This window comes from Candoia aspera, chromosome 1 (assembly GCF_035149785.1).
Source record: "Candoia aspera isolate rCanAsp1 chromosome 1, rCanAsp1.hap2, whole genome shotgun sequence".
NCBI lineage: Eukaryota > Metazoa > Chordata > Lepidosauria > Squamata > Boidae > Candoia > Candoia aspera.
This window is the reverse complement of record NC_086153.1, coordinates 206,958,773-206,976,529: the sequence shown is the minus strand read 5'-3', so window position 1 is coordinate 206,976,529 and position 17,757 is coordinate 206,958,773. Positions and strand designations below refer to the sequence as shown.

The 17,757-nt window shown below is 41.6% G+C and overlaps 1 long non-coding RNA gene across 1 annotated transcript in view; it reads right to left on the bottom strand.

The window, feature by feature from the left end:
- Positions 1–17,483, bottom strand: part of LOC134489582 (uncharacterized) — a 48,940-nt gene extending 31,457 nt beyond the window's left edge. Inside the window, exon 1 of the long non-coding RNA XR_010067146.1 lies at positions 17,361–17,483. This is a non-coding gene — a long non-coding RNA (uncharacterized LOC134489582). The remainder of the gene's footprint in view (positions 1–17,360) is intronic.
- Positions 17,484–17,757: the final 274 nt, after the last annotated feature.

Here is a 17,757-nt window from a genome sequence, read left to right as displayed (position 1 = left end):
GTAGCAGATGATGTGGCTTGGGCACTGCAGCCAATTGGTATTTAGGAAGTTTGTTTTTCCGCAGCCAGTCTTGGCAGTAAATTCGATGCCGGAGAATGTCTCAAGCGTTTTGGAGGTGGGGGAAGGTTAGGTATGCAAAATAGATTGATTGACTGGATCCTGGGTTCAGGTGTTTCCACAATAAGACCGACCAGGTGGAATTAACTCAACTCTGTGCACAACTGGGTCTGTTTTGATTAAATTTAATCCCTTTTTGATGTTCCCACACATTAATATTAATTGAGCCCAGTGCAATCTGCTTTGCCTGGGAATGTAACCTGCAAACTGGTCTTTTGTTCTGTTCTATGGTTAGAACTGCTGGTAGCGAGAGTTATCTACACATTCTTTAATCTGTATTTAGAAACAAGTCCAATTCTTGTGCATGGAGAGCATCTTTGTAAGCTTCTATTGGATTTGTAGTTGTGGGTTATTCTAAAAGAATAAAACAGGGTGCTGTTAGAATCACAATAAACTGAGGGCATTATTAAAGCCAGAGGCTTGGCTCAAATTGTATCCATTCCAGAAAACACAATTGGATGACTTTAGGTGGGTCACTATCTGGTAGCTTGTCCCTCCTTGCAGGATTGTAATGCAGCTAAAATGGTGGGAAGGCCTAAGTTTGCCCATGGAGACAAACACAGCAGCAAGCCATGTAATTCTGCAGTTGGACTGTAAAATGAGAAAACAAATCTTTCAGAAGCACTTGAGTCATTTTGTCATCCTGTAAAAATAAGCAGAATTCTTCCATGGAATTTGATAATGATAAAACTTCTCTGTTTAAGCTCTGGCAGAGAAAAGCTAGCAAGAGTGGGTGGGATGGAACATGAATAGTCACACTCACACACATATACACACACTCACACCATCATTCACTTGAAACCCACAAACCACTGATCTGTATGTTAAGCTTATTGGCACAAGCAGAACAATTTTCCTGCATGACCTATTGGCTAAAAACAACACAAAATAGAAGTCAAATCACTTAAAGAGCTGCTGTTTAGTGAGTTAGAATGAATGAAGTCTTTCGTGAATCTGTGCTTGCACATTCATTGCTATTTCTGTTCTAGTCATACCCTGATTGCCCCAGGCAGTCCTTTAGAGGACACTTGACCTGTCAGTCATATTTCAGAAACTACTGATATGGTACTTGCTGATTTAGTTTAGATTCCAAAGAGGCTAGCTGCTGGATTACAGACTAATGACCCATCTGATGCTAAAGGCAAAGGCTTAAAGTGCAGAAGTGAATGAAGCCTCTATATTGTCTGTGGGGGGAGAATTTATTATGTCATTAAATTTGATTCAATAAATTTTCTTTCTTTTTGATTCACTGCACCGAGGCAAAAAGAAAGAACAAGGAACAAATTTTATCCTGAACATGACAGTTTGTTTTTATTATTATTTTTTAAATAATTCAGATACATTATTCTGATAATGTAGAGACACACAAACCGTGGATAGGCAAATTTTAGAAATATCTGTAGGAATGAGTGGATAGGAAAACTGTGTGGCTGATTAAATCAGCTTAAATGTCTATAGACTAGGTTCATCTGAATCTATCTTTTGGTTGGCAAATACAGAGGAAAGTATGCTTCCTTTGATGATCCTTTAGGTACAATTTCAAGGGGAATCTACAATGAAATACCTCAGTGGTGTAAAGACATTAGCAATAAGTTATAGACAGCACTCAAGAGCTAATATGAGGTAGGAACCAGATGAGTCAAATGAGGATTCAGGGTTGGATCACAGAAGGAAATGGAAGTACATAAATGTAAAGGCTGCTACAATAATAATGAGTACATCCAACATTTGGTGTTTTATCTGCCTGCATATGTCTCAGGGTTGTTTTACAGCAACAGATAGAGTGTTTATAAATAATAACAAATAGTTTTAAGAAAAATAATTACATGATTTCTTGTTGCTGTGCATATATAGCTAATAAGTATTACTTGGAGAATCAAATTTAAGCATTTCAAGGCCAAGTATGCTATTGAAACTGACATGAACTTGATGTTTCTTATCATATGTCAAGAAGACCACGTGGGTGGTGAACTGTGTACATTGATATCAAATTGTGTATTTCATACCTCTCAGAAGCTAACAAGAACAATGGAACAGAATAAAATGAACACGAACATGCAATGGATGTAGCAGATAAGATTTAGTCATCCAATAAAATCTGTCTAATAAAACAAATATCTAACCAAAACAAGGCAGCTTTTTGCTATCTCATAAAGGCAAGAGAGGGCGCAACAAAAAATTCTGTGGTTTAGGTGTGGTAACCTAGAAGATCCTTTGCCTTATTTCCATCAGCCATGCCTCCACCATGGAAGTCTGAGAAGGGCCTCTCCCTCAGATTGTAGGACGTGGCCTAGTTAGAATGGAAACAATCTGTAGTATTCTGGAGCTTTAAAATCATTATTAGAACTTTGAATTGTGCTCAGAAATGAACTAGTATCCAGTGTAGCTCTTGGAGGACAGATGTAAAATGATTTCCTAGGCAATTGCCCACCAATATTTTCACTGCTGCTCTTTAAATCACCTGCAGTTTGTAAAGGAGCTCTATGTAGAGTGCACTGTAATAATACAGATGTAAATAAGGCAAGCATCACCATGGCCAAGCCTAGCTCTGTCAATAATATATGCAGTTTTCATATCAAGCTAATCTGAACTTCTTAGTTGTAGCTGTCAAGTTCAATGCCTAGTCCAGAAGCACCATCCAACTATGCAGCTGATTGTTCAGTGTTTGTGTGTTTGAATGAAGAGGGTAACTATCCCATCCAAAACAGGTCAGATTCCTGTTTCAGAGTCTCACTGTCTAGATTGAGTCTCTCTCAACTAGTTCTTTTATTTTCTGTAGAGAACAGCTCAGAATATCAACAGTTTTCCTGGTAATGGGTAAAAAGGTGACACAGAGCTGAATATCACCCAACAACAACATACCATTACACAATCCCTGGACAATCTCTTGCTGTTGTATCATACAGTTATTAATTATCATGGGACACTAGGTCAAACCCTGTTGAACACCATAGATCTGTGACCGAGGAGTTGAATAAAAGTTCGCCAGCATCTGATCCTTAAGGAACCATTGTGAAATAATATTTTCTAAGTTCATCCCTACCAGATGGTCAAGAAGAATATCAAGGCCAATGATACTGTGAACTGCTGAGAGGTTCTGCAGAAATATCTAACTCTTGGCAAAGGTAACTTGCCCTGGTGAGCTGCCTCAGTCCCAAAGCCAAATAAAACTTTATCTAGATAATTAATTTTATCCATAAATCTATGGAACTCCAATGCTACCACATTTGCAAATACCTCCCCTCCCCTAACAGCAAATGATTATGCAATGTGTTAGATGTGTTTAAACTCAAAAAATTCAACAGGATTAGATGTGGTAAAACAAGATGGGGTTGGATTGTGGCCACCATATTAAAAAAGATAGAAGATCTGAAATAATGAATTACATTAGAATAGTTTAATGGTATAACCACAGTTAATATAATGCCCCACATAAACATTGTTTCATTATTGACCTCAAATAAGCTTAGTGTAGGATCTGGACTCATTTCCAATCATTGGAGGGCTCATCTTGTTGCTCCTGAGTCAGTTTTCTAATTAATCTCCTAAGGTAATTGTATGTATGGATAAAATGGGGAAACTGAGAACCAGCTATGTCATTTGAGCAGTTTGAAGAAAGTAAGGGACATAAATGTGTTCAATCCATCCATAAATCAAACAAACAGGAATAAGCTTCCTGCTGTATTTGTCTACAGACCAGATACCAGCATCTTTTAATGCATATTTAGAAATGTTTTACAATGAATGTAATGGAGAATCCATTGAAAGGAAGAAAAAAAAATACTGAGTAATCTAATGGAAAAAGGTCTGGTTACGTTAGCTAGATTTCTGCAATCTGTTCTCTAATTGCCCCTGAAATATATAAAGGTTGTTCAGAGCACAGATGCCAAAGGTCTGTTCCCATTTGTTTCTTCTGAGGTGGCAGCCGTTTTCTCTAAATCATAAAGATCACTGTTAAAAATAATTCTGATTTATGGCCATAAATGGCTCAAGCATTCTTTTGAGGCTGGAAAAGACAAAGTTCACTTGGGCTTCTACATAAAACAATTTCTCTATTGTGCTTTGGACTATTAAGGGACATTCCAGACTGCCTGCCAATTACGCCCTATTAGAGTGGTAGCAATTTTGTAGCATTCATGTGACAATCACACTTCATCTCAGACAAACCATCACTACAGTAGCAGTACCACACTTAAAAATAACTGCTTCCACAAGTCTGAACAGAAATATCCAAAATACTGATAACTTAAACTTGCTCATTCATGACTGATCTTGCTATCTAATTCCAGATGAACTTTCTGAGCTTAAAACCTGAACAAACTTTCTAGATTTAAGAACCTCTTTCTTTTCACACTCTTCCACTAGGCAGGTCTCCCAAGAGATTTCTTTTAAAAAAAATTATTTGATTTAAAGAATTTATAAGGGCATCCAACTCACCATTTGTGACTCTGGGTGGCATACACCAATTAAAAAAATAAAATCAAGAATAAATAAAATATTAGTTATATTGATCTAACTAATCACAATAAACCCATAGCTAAGGCAGGGGATAACAACCCCTCACTTGCAGAATAGGCTCATCTAACGTCCACTGTGTGGGACAACAGCCAGGTCTTCATTGGTCTATGAAAGGCTAACAAGATCCAATTGTTTTTCAAAAAGCTAGCCACCAGTATGTGTTTCCTAAAGACTTTAACTCACCTAGGCTTTTTATGTAGACATTCTAAACTGATGTTTGTCAGTACAAGCAGGATAGAACAGGACCAGGGCAGCAGCAGGTTTTATTCCTGACCACCATATTTTTGTTGGATTTTGAGTTATACCAGTCCAGTGAAAATGAACCAGAGGTGGATTGGATTCTCCCTTCCTCTCCTGTGCTTCCTCAAGTATATTCCTAAGAATTGTGAAATCCTCAAGAGCAAAAGCCATACATAAAACAATCAGAACATTCTTTGCTATTAAGTTGAGGATGGAACTATTCAGTTGGTCCACTCCAAGCATCTATGGAATCACTTACTTCCAGAGGGTTCTGGGGAGATGCCTGAGACTCTGTTGAGCAGTTTTGCTGAGATCCAGTCACCAGCTGGAACTTTAGAGCAATGGGAGCCTTGGATGTAATTACATCTGAAAAATCTTTCCCTGTTTGCCAATCAAAGGGAACTCCTTGGTTACTGAGGACCTCCAGGAAATGAAGTGGCAGAACAGATGCCTAGAGTGAAGTTAGTGAAAGACAAAGGGTGAAACATACTGACACAGGTAACCAGTCAGGCTAACCCACAGTGATATGAGTGGTGAAACATCAATATTTCTTCACAGTAATTGCATCTCTGACTCTTGTCCTGTGGCCTTGTTTACAATCTTACTAGGGGAAGATGAACTGGGAAAAAAAACATTTGTTGGGCCACAGTGATAAAGTTTCATGATACCTAGAAAATAAAATTGCTCAAACTTGCTTGGTTTTAGACACCAAAAGGACAAATCTTAATGAGGTGATTGTGCCTACATCTTATGAGGTAATCTGAGATGAGCATGAAGAACTCTTTCCTTCCTGATTTGTGATAACCTCCAGGGAAGGAACTGGAGGCTGAGTCAGGATGAGAATTAATGCATCATTGAGAGACAGGGTGGTCCCACCTGCTTTGAAGGAAACAATAGTACCTCCAATCCCCAAGAAGCCATCACTTAACACAGCAATATTAATTACAATCCTTTCTCCAACCTTTCCTTTTAAGAGAAGATTGTTGAGATGGTGGCAGACTTGCTGGACTTGGAGCAAGACTGGACTTGACTGGAAGCCCTGGACTAGGCTGGATAATCTGTACTAGGAACTCGGAGCAAGGCTGAGAACTCAGAGCAAGGCTGGACTCAGCTGGAAGCCCTGGACTAGGTAGCAATTCAGGTTTGCAACCAGATAGGTGTGAAACTCTGGAACAAAGTCGAGCACCCAAAGTCTGGCTGAACTGGACCGGGAATTCATGGTGAGACTGGAAATCGAAGGCACACTGAAGCCACACGGGAGACCTGGAACTAAGTGGCGAGCTGGAAACGTTGCAAGGCTGCACTGAAGGCGTGAGGCGAGACTGTGGACTGAAGGCACGGCAAGGCTGGACTGGAGACTCTGTAATGACTGGAATCTTGAAATGGGGTGAGAAGTGCACCTGGAACGCGCACAAGGTGTCCACAGAGATCTGAAGCTGGATGCAAGACTGAGGTTGCTGGGTTCAGCGAGGAGAGAATCCTCGGTGGCAGCAGAAGCAAGGTTCAAGTCCTCTTCAGTGGGGAATGCTGGCACTGATTCCTCTTCAGTAGCAGACACTGTCTCTGACACTGGTAGGGACTCTTCTGCAGGCTTGTAGGATTGGTTGTCTCTGGCAGCTTGCTCTTCGCACGTCTGCCTTTTATGCCAATCCTTTGTGCGCTTTTTCCTGTCCACAGCCAATCGGGCTGCCTTCTCCTTCATGTGCTTTTCTGCCCGTCATTGGTGAGCGCTGATTGGAGGATTCAAATCTTCCTCCAAAGATTGGCCAATCAGTGCCTGTGACTCTTCCCACACTGCTGACTCATCCCTGGGTTTCGCTTTCTCGGTTTCAGCCCGGTAAGTTTCTATTTCCTCCTCTGACTCAGAAAGCATTTAGTTTTCTGAGTCAGAGGCAGGCTGGATTCTCACAACAAGGACAGAAATACAGACAAACAGACCTATAGTTCTTCCTCCCTTATGGTTTCTGCCTTCAAAGGAATTTCATTAATTTCATTATGATTTAACTGCTTTACAATTCAAAGATTAACTGTCTCTCTGTTGGCAACAGGACTGTTTGTGCTAAAATGACAGCTACCCTATAAGGTAGCTACTAAATTCCCCAAAGAGTTAATCAAAGGCTTCAGTTGAACATAGCTGGCAAACTCTTGCAGTTAACAAACTTGAGTCTTCTAGAGTCTTCATATCTTCTATGCAGGGTAGGCAGTATTTGAGCTGGATAGATGGTGGTCTTGAGTTACCCTGGAACCTGCATTTATTCAGCAGCCCAAGAAATGTTACCTTTGCTTGTGAAGCACCATATTTTGTTCTTTCTGTCTCCCTTTCTCCGGCTTTAGCTTGACTCTTTTTTGCCAGTTTCTTGTTCATTTCAACTTTCCTTGTTCTGTGAGAGGCTCTCCAGGTCTCTCTTGGTTTTCTCTTAGGTATTTTGCATACTCCAGTTATTAGGCACGAGTGCAGATTGTATGTCTGGGCAGTCATGTGATAGATGGCACCTGATGTTTAATTCTTAATTTGGTCACAATCATCCTAGACCACCTCCAAGGGTTGGGAATGGGAAGCAAGGTTTGGCTGCCAGTCAAGTGTCATCAGTGTGTGAATGATACCCAGTTATATATCTTGACACTGGGCCAAACAGGAAGTATGGCACAGGTCTTATCCCAATGCCTGGAGGCTATGAAGGTCTGCTTGGAGAAGAACATACTCAGGCTTAATCCCAGAAAGATGAGGTGATTGTGGGTATAAACCTCCCAATTCCAAGGATATTCCATCTTTAATTCTTGTACTTCTTTGCATGCATTTGTGTAGAAATGGTTTGTAATTTGGGAGCCTCATTAGACTCACAGCTCTTGCTTGAAAAACAGATGGCAGCTGTGGCAAAGACGGCTTTTGCAGAATTACATCTGGTGCAACAGTTATGACCATTCCTGGACCGGAATGCTTACAGTCACCCACTCCTTAGTCGTCTTCCTTTTGGATTACTGCAATGTGCTCTAAATGGGGCTATCCTTGAAGACCACCTGGAAGCTTCAACTAGTCCAGAATGCAGCTGCATGGGTAGTGTTGATAATGCCAACATTCTCCCATGCAATAACTCTACTTTGAGAGTTGCATTGGTTATCAGTTCATTTCTGAGCACTATTCAAGGTGCTGACTGTTCCCTTTACATTCCTATATGGCTCAGGACCTTGATTTCTATGAGGTCATTTTCCAGTGGTTTCTGCCCATCCACTAAGGTTGTGAAGGATAGCTTTTTTCTGGGCCCCTACACTATGGGACTGTCATCTTCAGGAGTGAGGGCATTGTGCCCTCTCATTTGCAGCCTCTCGTCTTTGGAGGTTGTATTTCCTTAGATTAGCTCCCATCTTGTTAAGTTTTAGGAAAACTGTTGCAACCTGGCTTGGGGCCCTGGGGGTAGATCTGCTATAAGTAGTGAGCTCTCATCATGGTGCTTTGTTTGATGTTTCTTCATTAGATGCTGAAGTTCTTTTAATTGTAAATTGTTAGGTTGTTTATTTTGATTATTTATATTGTAAAAGGAGAATATAGTCCTTTTGGATTGGACAAGCATATAAGCCTTTTGAATAAGTAAAATAAAAGAAGCAATGTTACTGTAGGCAGTATCTTTAAAAAAATCAAACACAGTGTTTTTCAGGGATTCAATTTGTTCACCTTCATCTGCCAGGCATCAAGCATGGAACTGAGAGATGTACATACTAATCTGCTTAACACTTATGTTTTTAATGCTACTGCACCTTATATGGGGCAATAAGATGGTACTAGTTAAGACAAATGAAGTTCACTGGTTAAAAATGTGTATTAGGCCATATCTTCTCTCATCCTCAGATCTGGATGAATATCTCATAATGCATTTTTGAAACTTTATCATATATACAGTATATTCAGGTAGTTTTAGCATAAAAAGCGGACAAAGGAAGCATGGACGGTGCCATTTCTAGAGTTTCAGTGTTTTCAAGTATCTTTTTAACCAAAGAAACCTCATTAAAATGGCACTTCACATTTAAAATGTAGTGGATGATGATAATTGGGATAACGGGTGACAAATGATAACCAGGGTGTGAAAAGCAATAAAGACTTCATTTCCCCAAATTCAGAATTGCTTTTGGTCAAGGTTTTCTCCACTCTTTCTGAGTTACAGGGATCATTCAAACTTTGAGAAACCTTTTCCATAATGAATGCGAAAAGGGCAGCTTCTCATATTTGTCACTACTTCAGAGTTACAAGCAAGCCAGATTCTGGTACATAGCAGCTATTTGTTGAAGTGTCTCTTAGGGCCTTGCCTTTCTGCAGATTCTTAACAGATTTAAACAGACAGCCGGAAGAAAAAGTACTACCAGAAATACCATCCTCTGCAATATCTTGCATTTACATCCTTCAGAAGTTAGTAAAATATTTATTTATTTATATTTCAAATTTCCTTCAGTGCCCATCTCCCCCGAAAAGGGGACTCTGGGCAGTTTACAATCAAAATTAAAACACATAAATTACAATATAAATAACTCTATAAAAATAAAATAAATATAGAATATAAAATATAAAATTCAGCAGCATGGATCTTGTTTGTTGGGGAGAGATCTATAATAGCCATCCCCAAGATGAACTGGTGCCCCTCCCACCCCAAGTGAGGCAGCAGAACCAGGTTTTTAGGTTCTTCCGGAAGTCCAGGAGGTGAATGGGCCTGTCTCACCTCTGGGGGCAGAATATTACAGAGGGCATGTGCCACTGCAGAGAAGGCCCACCTCCTGGATCCTGCCAGGTGGAATTTCTTTACCAGCGGGGTTCGTAGCATGCCCTCTCTGCATGACCTGGTGGGGCAGGTGAATGTTATGGAGATGAGACGGTCCCTCAGGTAACCCGGCCCCATGCCATGTAGGGCTTTAAAGGTAATAACCAACACCTTGAATTGGACCCAGAAGCAAACTGGTACCCAGTGCAGCATGTGCAGCAGTGGTATCACATGTACCGAACTTGGGGCACCAATAACTGCTCGTGTGGCCACATTCTGGACCAGTTGAAGCTTCTGGATACTCTTCAAGGGTAGCCCCATGTAGAGCGCATTGCAATAGTCTATGTGGGAGATGACCAGGGCATGAGTGACTGTTCGGAGGGCCTCTTGATCCAGGGAAGGGCATAACTGGCGCACAACATGAAGTTGCGCAAAGGCCCTTCTGGCTACGGCTGCCACCTGCTCATTGAGCAGGAGTCATGAGTCCAGGAGGACCCCCAGATTACGCACCGAGTCTGTCTGGGGCAGTGCAACCCCATCCAGAACCAAAGATGATAACGTCCTGGATACAGAGGAACCATCAACCCACAGCCACTCTGTCTTACCAGGGTTCAGTTGAAGCCTGTTGTTCCCTATCCAGACCCCCACAGCCCCCAGACACTTGGAGAGGGCAGCTACGGCATCACTTACCTCACCCAGGATGGAGATATATAACTGAGTATCATCAGCATATTGATGATACCTCATCCTGTGGTGACGGATGATCTCGCCCAGCGGTTTCATGTAGACGTTGAATAGGAGAGGAGAGAGAACTGAACCCTGCGGCACCCAGCAATGGAGGGGTTGAAAGGCAGATCTCTCCTCTCCGATCACCACCGATTGGGACCGGCCCTGGAGGAAGGAGGTGAACCAGTGCAGAACTACACCACCCACCCCCAACTCCCTGAGCCGACCCAAAAGGATACCATGGTCGATGGTATCGAAAGCTGCTGGGAGGTCAAGAAGGGCCAGGATGGGTGCACTCCCTCCATCCCGCTCTTGCCAGAGATCATCCATAAGCGTGACCAATGCAGTCTCTGTCCCATATCCTGGCCTGAAACCTGACTGAAAGGGGTCCAGATAATCTGTTTCCTCCAGAATCCTCTGGAGCTGCAATGCAACCTCTTTCTCAACCACCTTTCCCAAAAAGGGAAGGTGGGAGACAGGGCGAAAATTGCCCTGTATAGTAGGGTCCAGGGATGGCTTCTTCAGGATGGGGTGTACCAGCGCCTCCTTGAAGGCAGCCGGAAACTCCCCCTCCCTCAAGGATGCATTAACCATCGCCTGGACCCAACCATAAGTCACCTTCCTGGCCGATTTTACCAGCCAGGAGGGTCAAGGGTCAAGATGGCATGTGGTTGCATTTGCAGTCCGGAGGATCCTGTCCCCTTCCTCAGGCCCAACAGGATCAAACCATTCCCAGATGACAGGGTAAGTACGCCCCCTCGGCATCTCCCCAGACTGTGCCTCATGCTTAGAGTCCAACCTAGAACGAATATGACTGAGAATATTGTTCTCTCAGCATGTGTCATGCTGTGAGTGTACTTGTGCAGCTAAATTCATATCTAATCAACCCTTGCATGTAAAACTGTCACCCCTTTATTGAAAACAGAATTTGAATGGTGAATTAAGAACGTGGGGAGAACAAATATTTAGCTGCAGAAGATGAAATGCAAAATTGAAGCATGATGAATTAAAACAAAAAAAAGGAGTTTAGATGAGGTGAAAAAGCAATGCAAACCCAGGGTTTCCAAACTGCAATTCAGGAAGGTAGAGAAGCAGACCAAAGACAGGTTTCACTTCTACTTAATTTTGTGCTGAAATCTGTTTTTCAGTTTCCTGAAAGTTTTCTTCCTCTACAAAAATGGCTTCTATTTTGCCATGTCATTCATTGCCATTTTTGCTCTGTTCTAACTTACACATTTGCAGGCTCTCTTTGGTTTCTTTTATTCATGAGAAATTCCAGCAGCTGGTTTCACCAGGCTGCAGTTCTAGTTGCTTATGCTTCCTGGCTATCCTATTAACAATTATCCAATGGAATAAGCATCCTCCTGAATCTACCTGAAGTCCAGGAAGTCAAGAAGACTGCAGAACACTTGAGAGATTTGTACAGTGAATGTCCCCGCACACTTCTGGGTCACTTTGTAACCCAGGAAAGTGCAAGAACTGTGTGCCTAGAGGTAATAATTTGATGGTGGCTCTGCAGAGTCTTTTTCTTGGCTTTAAAGAATGACTCAGTCTGCTATGGTCACATCTGGGAAGTCTTTGATTGCCTAACAGAGGAGGAGCAGAGGAAGGGTGGCAGTGTAGAGGTGCTGGTCTGAAAACCGGAGGGAGAAAGAGCAAGAAAAATAAATGTCATGTAGATTTGCCTTACTAATCAGACTCCTCGCTTTTCTGGCTCTTGCAAGACCCTTTTGGGAGTTGTTGTGTTACACAGCCTCCTTTGGCTGAGGGGTCTCAGTATTCTGTTCTCTATAGTAAAGGAAAGATAGAATGCACCTTCTTCTAGAATAGAGGTGCTCCACAATATTATATGATATATATTGGCTAAGAGCTGAATAATGATGGGGGGAGGGGATGATTTTTGAGACCTTATTGTATAGAGGTGATGCTTAATGTATTTCGTTGCTGGCAAACTAAAGGCTGTGGGTCAGCCCCTCAAGGTAGACCAGACTAGGAAACCAAAATCATGAATGCTAATACTACTTTTATTGTAAGGTTCCAGTAACAGAATCTTGCAAGTGTGAATGTGCCTCTCCCCTCCCTGTCTTTGCATTGAAGAGAACTAGGGTGGGTCCTATTTGATATGCTTTCTCAAATTACATTTCTGCCCTGAACTCAGATTTCTTTTATCTGACTGTTGTCTTGCTTGTGGCTCTTCCTCTTGTTCCTCAAGGTTATTTGTTCTTCTCATTACACTCTGTGAATTGCTTCCTGTTTTCCAATTATGCTACATACATCAAAAGGGAAAGTTGTAATTTGTCTTAGGTGAGCAACAACTGTGAGCAACCTGGTGCATTCATGTCTTAAAGACTAGCAAAGTGCATCCATGGACACCAGTTCGCAGCCAGAAGACACAGTGAAAACTCCTTAATCTCACAACACATGGACAGACTCAACCATAGTTTCATCTGGGAAACTGTGAGGATCCTAGACCAAGCTAAAGCCAAACATGCTAGGGAATTTCTGGAAGCTTGGCACTCAGACAAACTAGCTATCAATAGAGATAAACCACATTTATACACCATTCAAAAGAGACAATAAAAAAAGCAAGAAGAAAACAAAAAGACCAGAATAAATCCTCTCCAGCAACCAACACCCAGATAAGCAGGGGTTAACACCAGACAAACAACCAAGCAGAAAACAATACTCTAATCAAGAAACTACCAAGGAGAAAATCACACCCACACCAACACTGGTAGAGCAAGCTACTGTATATAAACAGGGAGCAAACCCCACACTCACTCTCACTGATGATGTTACCTAGTCGGGTAATGAAATGTCTGTAAGCAAACAACTAAGCTCAGAGAGCACCAAGGACTCCACAGTTCAACCCTGAGCTACATGTATTCTCTTCTATTGGAATTATAAAATGTTATCTGTAGAGAATCAGGCCTTTTAATGTTGAGAGGGGTGAGAGAGAGAGACCGGCGAAGTGCCATATTGCTGTCTCCTTCCTTAGATGCCATAATGCTTTTTGGCAGACATGAAACAGGGTTATATACTGTATGGTTGTGCCCAGTAGGTGACTTTGGCAGGATGAAGGAATGTGGATGGAGGTCTAACTTGTTCAGAGATTAGTGATTTTGATCACAAGAAGGTCCAGGAAGAGATGAAGACCCCAGACAAAGAGTTACTCAGGGGAAAACAAAAATGGACAAAAAGTGTTAAGTAATTATGTGGAAAATGAAAATGTCATTTGTATACCACCCAGAGTCCCTCTGATGGGAGGAGATGGGTGGTTGCAAATTTGATTGATTGATTGATAGATAAATAAATAAATAAGAAAGCAAGCAAGCAAGCCACTTAAGACCTGCAGGGATCGTTCAATCCTGCAGGAAATCTATAGCCATTCAAAATGGTCTGGCTTTCGTCATACATTGTTTTTAGCTCATAATTTCTTTAGCCATGGTTTGCTAGACAATTTGTTGAGTTCACACAGAATTCCCCACAACAACCACCCTGTGAGGTGAGTTGGGCTGAGAAAGAGTGACTGGCCCAAAAGTCACCCAGCCGGCTTTCATGCCTAAGGCGGGACTAGAACTCACAGAATCCTGGTGTCTAGCCCGTTGCCTTAACCACTAGGCCAAACTGGCTCTTCTTTCTCTTACGTTTGTAGATATGCAGGGAGTGCCTTGAGAAACAGTAGAAGCATTACTCCGATCTCATTCCTGGGCCACTAGTTTAGTGTTCTATTAATATCTCCTGTGACATTCCCCGAGCTCCCACTGGTTTCACAAGCACTGAGAGTCAATGTAAAAACACTGTATTTAATTGTCAGGTGAGTTATCTTTTCCAGCTTCACTGCACATTGCTGACTTTATTACCTGTCAGGTCCTTTGTGATGAGAAGCAAACTAAACATGCACTGAAGGAAATATGCGTCAGCAACAAATGTGCTCTTCATAGTAGTTGGTTTAAGTTTCAAAGGTGGGAGTCTCTGTTACCTATTCTAAAATGCCTCACTTCACCATAGGTATTTCAGGTAGATTAATGGCTCACTATACAGTACAAAGTCAGTGATGCAGGGATGTTACCTTGGGGGCCATAGGTACAAGGTACAAACTTTAAATCTACAAGCTTCTTTTTTTTCCTTTGTCTTTGCATAACAGCTTAGAACATTGGTAAAATTTAAACAAGCTGAGCAAATCCAACAACGTTGCTAGTGCCATGAAACCCCATGGCTGCTGGTAGACTTCAAGCTTGTGGGAACTAGTTTGCTTTTTACTTAAGTCTTGACATCCACCAACGAGAAACAGATGCAAATAGTGTGCCCTGGGTAATACTACTACTGTTGTTCATTCGTTCAGTCGCTTCCGACTCTTCGTGACTTCGTGGACCAGCTTCCTGTCGGTCGTCAACACCCCCAGCAACCCCAGGGATGAGTCCATCACCTCTAGAATATCAATTATACTACTACTACAATACTACTACTACTACTACTACTACTATTTTTTGAACATCAGAATGGAGCTTACACTTTTTCCGCATATGGAAATCTACTCTTGGTATCTTAAGCTTTAATACAGTTGTGGATGGGAAGAGAGAATCATTTTGGTGCTGCTATGGTTAAATAATTGGGAATCAGAAATACTGGCTAATCTATTGCAAATCTCCACTAGATCCCATCCAGATCTACCTCCGGCCTACCTGTCTTAAAAGAATGCTGCTTCTTAGGGTGTTCAGTCCCTTAGAGCCTTGTCCACGATGCTTTCCTTGATTATGGAAGGGTTTGTAAACTAGCTGCCTACTTGCCAAATAAATAAATACTGACTGCAGGTGCATTGCTTGATCATATGGCTTTGATTTCAAATGGATTGGTTGGAACAGAAATGTAATAAATTAATAAAATAAAATTAGTAAATCTTAGAAATTTGGGTGGATCTTTATTCAGTGATTTTCAGATGCAGAATTTGTGATTCCTGTTGGAGAATTACTGTGGGTAATTTCCAGGTTAATATGTACCCAGCACGTGTCTAGTCTATTCAGATCAGAGCAAGCACACATGCCACTTAGTTCATCTAGCAAAAATTATAGCTTGGTATTTATTTATTAAACATCAACAAAGATTAAAAACACCTACCTGGCAAAAGTAAGACCAAAGGCAGGCAAAAGCAGGCAGGGACATGAAAAACAGGCAAGAATGTACATTATCTATAACTATCTATATAAAAAGTACAGAACTTTCCAGACCCACTGGAAACAATATTATGGGTTATTAGCATGGACATACTCAAAGGGAGGGGCCTTTGCTTATTCCAGCCTTAACTCTTTTATGTACATAACAGTAGCAGGATAGAGGTGGAAAGGAAGACACCAGGTGATCCCTCCTCTATTCTACTCCATGAAAGAAACAATCTGGTGGACAGTGCTAATGCATCCAACAACCACAAAGGGCTTTTCGCAGTTGCAGCTAAGCATAAACATACCCTGGCAAGATCTTTTTTGTACTGTACTCCCAGGATATTGTCTTCATCTCATCCATAACATGTAAGCTGTTCCTACTGGGATGGCTATGAAAACAGTGTTTTCCCACTTATTCCAGCATCATCCAAAGGCAGCCTTAAGTAGGGCTACTAGATCCAGCCTGGAAAATCCAGATTCCCATTAGATGGCAGCAAAGAATATGCAGATTTTTTGCAGTCACCTGGTGGCTGTTTGGATTTTTGCATACCAGATCCAGTGGCCTTCCATCTCAGGGTGCACAAAAGCCATTAGGCTTTGCCACTCATTACCTTGGAGGGAAATCAGGTGAGTGCAGTCGCTGGAACCAAAGAAAGTAGAGGATCACGATCAGCAAGGGGGATGGCACATTTCATGCTGGCATAGGTTTTTTTTTGGGCTCAAGGATGGTTGACTTGCTGTTCAACTCAGCAGTGGGGAAACGCTCTGGGAGAGAGAACTTCCACTAATGAAAAAAATGCTACTCCAAAATGGGTAAAGAGATCTTTTAAAATGACACAGCCCTTAAAAGAATGTGACCGTCCTTCTAGACACAAAACAGCAGCTATCCTGATCTGAAGAGGATAAGTCACCATTCTCTAGTGCTGGGAGGCATCCTGTTTGCGCCTTCTATGCGAATAACACCATGGTGGCCATAAGACTCTGCATCCATCCCTCCTGCTTGAAAGTTTTTTGATCAGGGATGTGCACCCTGCAGCTGGTTGGATGTAGCATCTAGCAGCACGGTGAATGCATTTAACATGCCAATGAGTTTGAATGCTCCTCCCTGAATGGGCCAGATACAATTGACATGCTATGTAGGTGATTCCGTGTGACCTGGGATTAAGAGTTACTAGACAGCAATGGTCTTGATTAGGATTCTAGGATTTCAAACTACTGCCATGTGCAATGTGTGGTTTACCACGGTTCTTAGTTAAAGGAGTTCAGCTTGGTGCTTGTACTACAAGAACAAGTAATAGCAGTCATTATTTATGCTGGCTGTAGATAGATAGATAGATAGATAGATAGATAGATAGATAGATAGATAGATAGATAGATAGATAGATAGATAGATAGATAGTTTGGTCTAGTGGATAAGGCAAGGGGCTAAAAACCAGGTGATGAGTCCTGCCTTAGGCATGAAAGCTGGCTGGGTGACCTTGGGCCAGTCACTCTCTCTCAGCCCAACTCACCTCACAGGGTTGCTGTTGTGGGGAAAATAGGAGGAGGAAGGAGTATTAGGTATGTTTCCCACCTTATTTATAGAAATTATAAAGATGGAATAGAAGATAGATATATAGATATATCTTTGTATCTTGAAGTTGATAATTTTTCTGTCTGTCTGTCTTTATCATCTTCATATCTTGAAATAAAACCCCCCAAACAGTGCCTTTTCTATTGCCCTTTGTCCTTCACCTTTTCACATATTCTGATTAGACACACTCAGAATGACAGGGAGGTTTGGCTAGCTCTATGGAAAATAATCTCTGAACATTCAGAAAGGTAAATAAAAAGTAAGTCAAAGTGCTTTACTCACATGGCTACTTTGCATTTTATGCACAGCTGATCCATTCTTATTTCAACAGAGGCTACTTCCAAATATGCTTGAATCTCACCTTTACACAATGAGGGGTCCCACCACCACCACCGTGTAGACTGGGTCAGATCACTCTTGCTAAACTTTATTAATGTGTATCAACAGAGTGGGTTTCACATGCAACATAATGCCGCCACCAACAACCAAAGGGGACCATGGAAGACATGCTGAACCAGCAAGTTGCAGATCCTCTAGAGTGAAACCAAAGTGAGAAGTGAAACTGACTTCTAAAAAAAAAAGCCTACTTTCCCCATTGATCGAACATTTGTTTCTTTTTGCATCAGAAATTGCTACAGATGAAGTTCAGTTCAATGGAACAGCTATCACACTGCAGTAT